Source organism: Macadamia integrifolia, chromosome 14 (assembly GCF_013358625.1).
Source record: "Macadamia integrifolia cultivar HAES 741 chromosome 14, SCU_Mint_v3, whole genome shotgun sequence".
In the NCBI taxonomy this organism is placed as follows: domain Eukaryota; kingdom Viridiplantae; phylum Streptophyta; class Magnoliopsida; order Proteales; family Proteaceae; genus Macadamia; species Macadamia integrifolia.
In genome coordinates this window covers 3702229-3713077 of record NC_056570.1, presented here as the reverse complement: position 1 = coordinate 3713077, position 10849 = coordinate 3702229, and the positions used below count along the sequence as shown (strand labels likewise).

General features: G+C 38.0%; 1 long non-coding RNA gene across 8 annotated transcripts; it reads right to left on the bottom strand.

Moving 5' to 3' along the window:
- Positions 1 to 1654: 1654 nt before the first annotated feature.
- LOC122061045 lies at positions 1655 to 4647 on the bottom strand. Of its 8 annotated transcripts, none has more exons than XR_006134540.1 (6): positions 4311 to 4647; positions 4082 to 4221; positions 3673 to 3962; positions 3115 to 3167; positions 2274 to 2911; positions 1655 to 2162 (listed from the first exon to the last, which is right to left on the bottom strand). It is a non-coding gene; the product is annotated as an uncharacterized LOC122061045 (long non-coding RNA). The 8 variants fall into 8 exon arrangements; XR_006134542.1 differs by lacking the exon at positions 3115 to 3167 and having other exon boundaries at positions 2274 to 2422; positions 2517 to 2911; XR_006134537.1 differs by lacking the exon at positions 3115 to 3167 and having other exon boundaries at positions 2274 to 2630; positions 2676 to 2911.
- Positions 4648 to 10849: the final 6202 nt, after the last annotated feature.

The following is a 10849-nucleotide window of genomic DNA, read 5'->3' as shown; positions in this document are numbered from 1 at the left end:
AAACCAATGGTCACCAGACCAGGATTGACCACCTAAAAGCCCGACTCAGCCTAACCCCTAGAGCCCATTTAGAGGTAAACGACTCAATAACTTGGTTAAAACCTATTTAGCCCTATTAAAGATCCATACCCGATGGACCTTTTATAAATATGACCAAGCCCAGCTTATGAGTCCAGATCTCCTCCCTTATGATTAATCACCCCACCCCATCTCACAGCATCCCCACACCTCATGGATGGTGTGAGATGGGTTGGATGGTTACATGTAGGGGAGAGGTTTTTTTTCTTGCTTTTGTTTTAGGTGATGTGTGTATCAGAAATAGAAAGACACAAATAGGACTTGTTACACTCAGACCAACAGCTCTACAATGGTGGCTCCTTAGATTCTCAGTTTACCACCTATAGTAGCTCCTCCACTTTCTTAACTGATTTTCCAAATGCGATGCCGAAGATGGGAAACCTCAGCCCACTCACGGGGACTAGTAGGCAGATCATAACCGATTGCAAGAAGACCAACTAGTACTGAGCCCTTGTTGTTGAACAAAATTTAGTTGCTGCCCGAGTAGTTGTAATCCCTGTGGCAATCAAAGAAATGGAATTTTAAAGGGTATTTTGGAAAATACTAAAACCTAAAAGGGTATTTGCGAACCTTAGGGTAAGTGAATTATTCCATTTCTTTAGCTACCAGTAGGAGTTGCAACTACTTGGTTGCAGCCAAATTTTCCCCTGTCCACCTTTCCTTTGGACTGTTTTATTTTTTTGTAATTTTTTATTATTTTAATTCTCTTTTCTCAATCAGCCAATATATATGATCTCCCTAGAGATTGGACTCTATATTTGTGGATTTAAAAATCGGATCAACATAAGCAGAATCAGCCAATTTGACTGGATTAACCCGATTCTATGTATACTGTGTCGGACAGTTATGGCGATTCAAGGCAAGTCTGACTGGTTCTGGTCTGATCGAATTAGAATCAATGGATCCATATCATAAGATTTTTCCAGAAAATAATCAAATTGGTTGAATACTTCAATGAATCGAAGTTCAAGAACAAAACCGGTGATGGCTAAGACCCATTATATATATATATAACACGGGATGGGGTTTGGGTGCAAGTATGGTGGGCTGGGCTGAATTTTTGAATCCAGGCCCATCTTGAGTTTTCAAATGCCTGGCCCAAACCTGGCCAGGCCTCTGAAATTAGTACATCAATATGAGCTAATGTTCCTCTAGGCTTCAGGGCTTGTCAATCAAGGGAAAACTTCCCCATGTTTAGTTAATTTCCTCAAACCCCTAATCAAGGGTTTATGGGCCCAACCTGTTCCAGTCTTTTAAAACTCAGACAGATTTTGAACCGATGCTGACCCCAAATTGGTCTATTTCCCAATTTGGATTGGCAGATCCATGCTAGTCAATGCCAGTCCAATCCCAACACTTGAAACAATGGTTTAAGCCTGAAGCATTTGACTCAAGGCACATTTCGTAGCCCCATGGATTCTAAATGAGTGGCTTTCACCCATGTGGGAAGAGAATCCATACCCCTTGATCACGCAAACAGATCTCTATAGGATTTTCAACCAGCATCTCTGTAATAGGGCTCTGGATTATCTGGCTATTATTTATTTATTAATTAATTAATGATCAACAAAGATTATAGTAAAATAGATGAGGCTGTACAACTTAAAATGTCCAGACATATCCGAATGGATAACAAAAAAAATATATGATGTCTAATAGTTCCACCTTCAGTATAGCCATCAGCAGAAACTAAAAGACAAACCAAAAACTGAAATACCCAAGGAACCACCTTCGGCATGGCCATCAGCAGCTCCATGAGCCAACCAACATATTAAGATAAAAAATAAATAAATAAACAGATTCCCAAACAACCTAGGAAATAAAAATAAAAAAACCAAAGAGGGGCACTTTTTTTAGCCATTGTATCCGCCACTGAATTCATTTCCCTGTCAGAGTGCGACATCCTCCAAGAGACTGAATGTTGGAAAAGGCTTGTAATAATCCCATTTTTGCCGGAATCTCCATGGGATTGTTTGATTAGTAATACAAATAAACATTGCACTTGAATCATTTTCCATGCATCCATAAATGAATAGCTCCTTTCTATTTCGCCAATTCCAGCCCAAGGAAGAAGGTTGAAAAATCTGCACAGTAATTTGAAGATATACCCAATAAGCAGCATTTCACTGAAAGGTCTGGAAACACCCACTTTACTTCAATAATTCTAGATTGGTTCGGATTAGAGGTCGAAGTACCAAGTTGTCTTTGCATTAGAAGCTCATCAACCGAAGAATCCTCACATGACATTAAAGAAGAATTGAAGCCTCTCTGATGTCATTGAAAATTAGATCCCCGACATATTTTGCCAATCTTCATTTTGCCAAGCTTCTCTTGGATTATCTTGCTACATAAAGAAGAAAAATCTACGATCAAACTTGCACCAGGTCATGCATTTTGCATGGCACAATTTTTCCAAGCATTCCATCATCTTTTGTTACCTCTTGAAAGAATGATCTCCAAGAGGTAAGAGATGCCTCTGTACCATGCAAGTCATGGTTCTGGTTCAACTGGATCATTATAAAACTATATTCTGAGAAAAGTTGTGAGATTACCTGAAACCACCAGATTGACCAATCTGAGAAAAGTTGTGAGATTACCTGAAACCACCAGATTGACCAACGGTTGATCAATGCAGAAGCTGACAGCTGCGGATATGGATATGGATATGGATCAGAGTTGTGTGTCTATATACTAATTTTACCTGCTAGCTCCATATTCAGTTTGAAACCTGAACCAAATTGTTCATGACTAACAACATAGAGCCATCCAAATTTCCCAAAAGAATATCAACAGCTACACTTGACCTCTCTACATATCCACACTTGCTTGAGACCTACAAATAAGATAAAATTGGAAGGACAAAGTAAGTTATAAAGCGACCCCTTCACAAAATTAAGACAGCAATATGTGCTTAGATCATGACTATCCCTCCAGCAACACAAAAGAAGAAGGATCAATCATGATGCACCATTTAATGCATCACATCATGCGTATCTCCTAGGCCAAAATTCAACCCATTCAGATGATTATAATCACCTGAATTATAAATCCTCTAGCCATCCATAAAGTATTTCAAATCATCTGGCTACCTGAGAAATTAATTGGTCATGAATATTTGACAATCCAATCAAATTTGGCCCAGGAAATCCCATTAACAATGGACAATATCATGGTAAGAGATGACTCTGTACAATGTAGGCTATATTTGATTGCAATGGGAATTAAAGGGAAGGGAAGTAAAATTTTCATACTTAAAAAAGAAATATATGTAATCATTACCCCATGTGACTATATCATTACTTCAAATCACTCCATATTTGGTTATAAAATTTCACTTTACTTTACATCCAAAACCATTTGCTTTCATATGTAAAATAAAAATTATATGTAAAATGTATCATTACCAAATATGGTTAAAAAAAATCAAGTAGTTTATATGATCACATTGAATCATATGGGGTAATGATTATAAACATTCCTTTTTTTAAGTATGAAAATTTCACTTCCATTCCCTTTAAATTCCCCTTGCAAGCAAACGGAGCCGCAAGTCATGGTTCTCGTTCAACTATATTTTGAGAAAAGTTGTGAGATTACCTGAAGCACTAGATTGACCAACGGTTGACTAATATAGAAGCTGATAGCTGCAGATATGGACATTCTTCCATGTATGTCTGCATACCCTTGCTAAGATCTTGTAACCCAATGAATCTGATCGGTAGCTCAGAAGGCCATGACAGAACTGAAGAACTATATAAAATAAAGTGCAGAAAGAAGCTACAAACATGGCTCCATGCCACACAATAGAAACCAGCCACAACAAGCAAATGACTCTCAAATGATGTTTTTGCAGCATATGCGCTATTAATTGCCGGGACAACTGTATCCTGTATTTCAGATTTTTTTTTTAACTATATAAATAAGAAAATATTTGGAGAAAGATCAAAAGAATCAGAAACAATTCATGAAATGGACTTTGCAATCAGAGTCTATATAATAATCTTACCATGTCAGGGAGTGGCTGCTTTTGATTTAGTTTGCTGACCCACTCAGGTCTCTTAAGGGGCAATTTTACTTCCTCCAGTGAACACCCAGAAGTCAGAGAGAAATGATGCATTCAAATGTGGGTGGATCATAAAATATTACCTGGAATGATTGAAACAAAAGACAATAGTTTTAAACAGAATAAATAATGAAAATAGAAATGGAGAAGCAAAAGGGAAACTTTGACTTACATACGTGAAGATCAGTTGTAGACACTATTTCCCCCCCCCCTGTGTATGTGATGCAACTTAGGAATCCAGCAGATATTTCTAGAATATAATCCATGGGAGTCAAGAGAGCTAATTGGATCCAAATACCATGCCTATTAGAATTCTTCCTAATTTGTGGCATTCATAGTACCAGTTTCCAAACTTTTCTTTGCATAAATCTTGATTCTCTTGTGTATATCCTTTTCCGTAATTGGTGGGCATTGTGTTACCCTTTGCATCAGTTTTAACACTTCGCAGCGGCAAATTTAAGCAACAAATTGCAGCAGAGAGCCCAAAAATAGTAAATGTTGATTTGTCCTGTAGAAATAGAGGCATTTTTGTATTAATCAGATGGAAAACCCCCTATTTTAGGAAAAGAAAATAAGCAAAAAAAGTTAGCAATTGCAATCAATTTTTTAAAAGTCGAAATTCCTTCCAATAGCAGGAGCACATAGACCTTACCAATATTCATATTCAGAACTTGAAGTTCACAAAAGAAGGAAATAAACAAATTTTCAAATGTAGTGAGAGATATGTCAAGAATGTGATGAAATCTGATTTGAAACTGATGCAAATACGGCTGCCCTTTCTTGGTTGGACCAGCATGACCGGTTTTGGAAGCAAAGAGCCAAGAAGAACCGGTCCAGCCCAGGGTTTTGGTCCAACAAGGGTTGGAAATAAAATTAGTAGTTTACTTAGTATTTTATTTCATGCTTTTATATTCCAGACTTGAACGTAGGAGTAGGATTTATTTCCTTGCTTTGGTTTTCTTTTTATAGTTGTTTCCTAGTTTAGGCTAGTTTCCATTTCAGTTAAGTTTCTAATTTCGTGTTCCTATTTTCCTATATATTGGCTGTAATCGATAGAAGATTTAGGGAGTGATTTGATTATTGAGTAAAGATGTTGAGTTTGTGCACCAGTGAAGTGTGTGATTCCCCTCCTTCCCCTTCCTACTCTGATTTTCCATTTCTTTCCTAAAGGCTTTCCATCAACTTAGTATCAGAGCCGAAGGATCCTCCTTCGTTCTCTTCCTTTTCCCATTCTCTGTTTTTGGTTCTACCGTGACAGAGAATAGCCAAAAAAAAAAAAAAAATCCTTTCATACCCATCGTCCCAGGCTAGAAACCCCAATCCCACCCCTATCAACCCCACCGAGGCCTCTGTTGAACCTCCGTCTCGGCCTACTGACTTCCATCAGCTCAAAAAAAAAAAAAAAAAAAACTCTGCTGCAAATAGAGAAGCCAAACAACAACTCCATCGACCTCTTTTTTTTTTCCAGTCTCAGTCCAAACACCCTCTCCCGGGTTCTTGTTCCAAAAAAAAAAAAAAGAGGCATAAAGAGAGTAAAACAGAACCAGAAAGGGAGCGAAGGAAGAAAGAGAGAAGAGAGGCAGCGAGACGGCATATCAAAGCCAAGAAAATAATAAAAAACAAAGAGCATCAAGAAGAGAGAATTCGACGAAGAAGAAGGAAAGAAACGAGAAGAGATGAGCGAAACAGATATGCAAAAAAAAAAAAAAAAAAAAAAGAGAAGCAGCGCAGAAACGAGAAGAAGCAAGAAGAAACAGAAGACAGAAGAAGAAGAGCATCGTTTCAAAGTAGAAGAAGAAGAGAGAGAAGAGGAGAACATACCTAATTTCAGAAGTTTCCACAGCTGAAGCTCCCTGTAGTTCCGTCACTGCTTCCCACCGTCGAAGTCCACGACTTGCTTTCCTAATTATTTCTTCTGTTATTCCTCAAATACCCCTCCCTTCCTCCTTTTTTTTCCTTTTCTGTCCTAATTGTTTCTTTTAACTTCCAAGTTTGCCCCACCCATACGTGAACGTGAGTTACGTGACTGTCCTTTGTGTTCCTTTCCAAAAAAAAAAATATTATTTACTATTCTACCATATATTCCTAAGTGCTATTTTGTTAATCATCACCATGGTAGCCAATAATGAAGTTGTTCAACAGCTGAATTCTTATAAAGGAGAAACTGATACAAAATTTGATGCTCTCACTAACATGGTCACATCTCTAAAAATAATGGTGGAATCTATGCAAGTTTCCATGGGATCCATGCAAGTTTCTATTGATCGTTTGGTGGCAGCAGATAAAGGAAAGAGTCCCATTCAATCTGGGGATTCTTCCAACACCACTCCACAGGATCCGTCAGTAACATTACCACCACCACCTCCACCACCATATGACATTGGTAGACATGATGATGGAGCAGAAATAGCAAAATTGGATGTCCTTGATTTTTATGGAGACAATAATCCAGAGTTGTACCTTGACTGGATTCACAGCTTAGATATATTCTTCAGATGGTGTGGGTTGACTGAGGCTCGAAAGACCCTATTTGTAGAGGCCAAACTGAATGGCACGGCCCGAGTCTGGTGGATCAAGCAACAATAACAGAACCGAACTCGAGGTATTGGTTTGGTCACTACTTGGGCTGAAATGTATGAAATCATGAATCGGCAATTCTTGCCTTCTGATTACAAGCAACGCATGCATCTCAGGTTTGCACAGTTGAAACAAGAGAATATGACCGTTGAAGAGTATGTTGCTAGATTTTATTATTTGGCCACTCGTTCTGATTTTGAGTGGGATGAAGAAGTATTAGTGACACAATTTCGCAATGGTTTGCACCCTCAACTTAGTGCTGCCCTTGCATCTAGTCGACTACCTACCATGGAAGACGACGTACAAGTAGCATATCAGGTTGAGGAAAGTCTGAAACACCCATACAACCGGAGAAATTTTACAGATACTTTTTCTCGAGGTACTAGTTCCATTTGGCAACAGTTTCCTACCCAAGAAAGGTCATCTAGCAAACCACAGGCTAGTGCTACATCTATGGCCTCTTCATGACCTAGTCGTCCGTATTCTCCACCTCGACATGTCTCTGAAATGTCATCTTAACGGCCTACTCATCCATACTCACCCCCTCGGCGTGGTTCAGATAAACCTTTCGATTCTTCAAAATTTATAGTTCGGTGCTACTCATGCCATGGATTTGGACATATCAGTGCTCAATGTCCCAGCCGTTTGGTTGCTTTTATTGATAAGGATTCTCCTATACCATATATTCTCGAAGAGCAACTTGGTTCTGACACAGTTGATTTAAGAGAAGGGCGTGCAACAGGTGAAGTCAATGACACTCTCAGTGACGAAGACCAACATCCTTTTTATATCATTCGTCATGTGTTGACCACTCAGAAGGCCACTGAAAATGAAATTGGCACCGCAGTAGTATTTTTCAGACTCGTGTGAAGTGCAATGATCAGTTGCTAATCTTGGTCATTGATGGAGGCAGTTGCACTAATGTTGTCTCTGAAGACGCTGTTCGTAAGTTGGGATTGAATACAGAACCACATCCTAATCCTTACAAGGTTGCTTGGGTGAACAACACTAATCTCAAAATCACAGATAAGTGCTTGGTCACATATTCTATTAGTGGATTTAAGGATACAGTCCAATGTGTTGTCCTCCCTCTGAAGGTGTGCCATATCTTTCTTGGTCGACCTTGGTTATTTGATAAGAAAGTACATCATTGTGGCTATACCAATACCTATGCCTTCAAGCATGCCAACAAGACTATGAAGTTTCATCCTGCCAAAGATCTCCCTGAAATTAAGCTCAAGAAGATGGTGGGATCATTCCTCATTCAGCGTATTCCTTCAGACGGTCTTCTTGGTCCTTTCCCTAACTCAACGGAGTTGAGTTCTTTTCAGAGGAGGAGAGTTGATACAGATATGGCTGCCCTTTCTTAGTTGGACTAGCGTGACCAGCTTTGGAAACCAAGAGCCAAGAAGAACCGGTCCAACCCAAGGTTTTGGTCCAACAAGGGTTGGAAATAAAATTAGTAGTTTACTTAGTATTTTATTTCATGTTTTTATTTTCCAGACTTGAACGTAGGAGTAGGATTTACTTCCTTGCTTTGGTTTCCTTTTTATAGTTGTTTCCTAGTTTAGGCTAGTTTCCATTTCAGTTAAGTTTCTAATATCATGTTCCTATTTTCCTATATATTGGCTGTAATCGATTGAAGATTTAGAGAGTGATTTTGATTATTGAATGAATGTGTTGAGTGTGATTCTCCTTTTTCCCCCTCTCTACTCTGATTTCCCCTCTCTTCCCTAAGGTTCTCCATCACCACCCTCGTGCCCGGGACTCTTACCCTTATCCCAGGTTTAGGTCGTCACAGTGTGGTATCAGAGCGACCCCGATAGAGTGTGGGGCCACAACGGGGATACTGTGCCAAAAGGAGTAAAATTGTGACACCTAAGAATACGGTAAGTACCAAACCTGCCTGGGAGATCGGTGAGGGTGTGCAAACTTTAGTCTCACATCGCCTAGGAAGAGATTCCTGGACTAATTAATAACCTCTATCCTCCTTAACGTGACACAACGTGTTTTAAAGCCTTGAGACCCATGGGCCAAAGAGGATAATATTGTGCAAGGTTGATGAGACCGGGGCGTTACAGAGTATATAGTCCCTAAATATGCTCACCTAACACATTACATTCATATTTTTTAGATTATGCTCAATCCAATGTTTAATTGTTTTCTACTTCCATAACATCTAATATAGATAATCGATATAAAATAAATTAAATATCCTTAAAATAGACTTAAAATACAATAGATTATCAGTAGGACTTATCTCTAGATTAGGTCTTTGAGGCCTTTCAAAATAGGTTTTAACATTGGGTACTGCACTTTGACTATTTCTGTTAAACCAAAATGATCACAGTGTATTGAAATTACCTTTCCCCCTTTTTGAAAAACCAAATGGGTCTAGGATTTTTAAGGATAGCAGTAAACAAATAGAGATACAAATCGTTAGATGGGTGAATACTCCAAATTAGTCTTTAAAGCATCCAAAATACAGACACAAGAATTGGTATATGCACTGGACAGATTTGACTATAGTCCAGTAAAATATATTTTTCTCTATCTTTCATAAATCAAATGGATTGGGGATTTTTATGGGTGAAACTATAATAAAAAAAGATATAAATCATTAGAAGGGTTCATATTCTAAGTCAGTCTTCAAATCATTCAATATATATATATATATATATAACATATGCATTGGACCTATGCACTAGACAGAATTGACCACGGTTCGATAGAAATTCATTTTATCCCTCTTCTGTAAATCAAAAGGATTGGAATTTTTTATGGATAAAAGTATACTTTTAGGGTTATCACATGCAAGGAAATTAGACAATATATATATATATATATTCCTAGATTGATTATTCCTAAGGTCCAATCCCAGTATTCAGAATCTGTCAGATTTCTAAGGTATGGTAGAAACAAATACATAACTATCCCTTATGCGAGCCAAATTGCGTTATTCTTTCTCGTGGGTGACTATAGTTATTTTTCAAATATGTACAAAATATATCATGTCAAGAAATAATTTTTTAAGAGGGTATTGAGTCTACCCAAAACCGTGTCGTAAATCTGTCTCTTTTGTAGAACAGGCCCAAAACCTTTTTTTTTTTTGTACAAAACGAATTAAAAATGAAATAAAATTCTACACTACATATTTATGAAAACCATTTAAATAAAAAATTTGTAACTCCTAGTTATTATCACATAATTTTATAAAAATTTAATATACACTACATATCAAACCAGTCTCCTTGACAAGGCAAAAATATCTAATCTAAATCATGAGATTCCTCAAATAAAAAACTACAAACCCTTCCTAGAGTTATTATAAGATATAACTGAAATGCATTATCATATAACCAAGGAAAATCCCCCCTAGCATAAGCTTTAAAAGATCTTACTCTTCAAACCTAAAAAGAAAAATACTAATTCTAATGTAGAAGGGGTATCGATTTCCTACCTTTGTTGTGGTTAGCTCGTCTTCTCAATGGCAGCTAGAAGGGCTCTTTGATTGCAACCTTGATCATCTCCCTACAGGTATGGCCCTCCTTGAATCTCTTCCTTTCTTCTCTCTCTCTCTCTCGTCTTCGATCTTTCCTCTCTTACTCTCTCTAATCTCTCATCTCTCTCTCCTTTTTTTCTTTTTTTTCACACTTGGATTGGGAAGAGGTCTCCAAGACATCCAACGTGTGTGGATCCCCTCCCCCTTGAGTTATTTTGATGTAAAATAGATTTTTGCATACTTGAGAGAAAAAACTGCTTGGATGAAAAAAAAAAAAAGGGACTTTTAGTCACATGCAAGTTAGGAAAAATGTGATCGTGAGATCTCCATTTGTGAGGGTGGACTCTTACCCTCATTCCGGGTTTGGGTCATCATACCTTGAGCCCACCTAATCATTGTGCTTAAAATGTCACTTGTGGGGGGGGGTCCTAGACTAGCCGAGGAACAATAGGTATTAAACTCGAATCTTCCTAGGGCCTAGGCTCTACTGCACTAGTTTTAAGTCAACTACGCTAGCAGCTGTCGTTCTGCCCATAATCATTCCCTTATAAAAATTTCCAACCACTCAATGGCTACGGATGTTTGGCCAGTGTTTATCCCTTGTGATAGGAGATGACTATGCTTATCTTTCT